At 43.2% G+C, this 317-nt stretch overlaps 1 non-coding gene across 1 annotated transcript; it reads left to right on the plus strand.

Moving 5' to 3' along the window:
* On the plus strand, nucleotides 1-107 carry LOC112746255 (small nucleolar RNA R71). The gene has a single exon (XR_003174148.1). It is a non-coding gene; the product is annotated as a small nucleolar RNA R71 (small nucleolar RNA).
* The last annotated feature ends 210 nt before the right edge of the window (nucleotides 108-317 follow it).

Below are 317 nucleotides of genomic sequence, written 5' to 3' on the forward strand. Positions count from 1 at the left end.
AACATATCTGGTGGACACCTTCTTGTCAGGTCCTTAAACCTCTCCCATGCTTCATATAGAGTCTCACCATCTTGCTGCCTGAAGGTTTGCACCTCAGCTCTCAGCCTGTTGATCTGTTGAGGAGGATAGAATCTTGCCAAGAATTTGTTTACCATATTTTCCTAGGTTGCAAAACTCTCCTTTGGGAAGGATTCCAGCCATTTAGATGCCTTGTCCTTGAGTGAGAAAGGGAACAGAAGTAGTCTATAGGTGTCAGGATGAACACCATTAGACTTCATAGTATCACATATCCTCAAGAAGGTGGTCAGATGTTGATT

This window comes from Arachis hypogaea, chromosome 14 (assembly GCF_003086295.3).
Source record: "Arachis hypogaea cultivar Tifrunner chromosome 14, arahy.Tifrunner.gnm2.J5K5, whole genome shotgun sequence".
Classification (NCBI taxonomy): domain Eukaryota; kingdom Viridiplantae; phylum Streptophyta; class Magnoliopsida; order Fabales; family Fabaceae; genus Arachis; species Arachis hypogaea.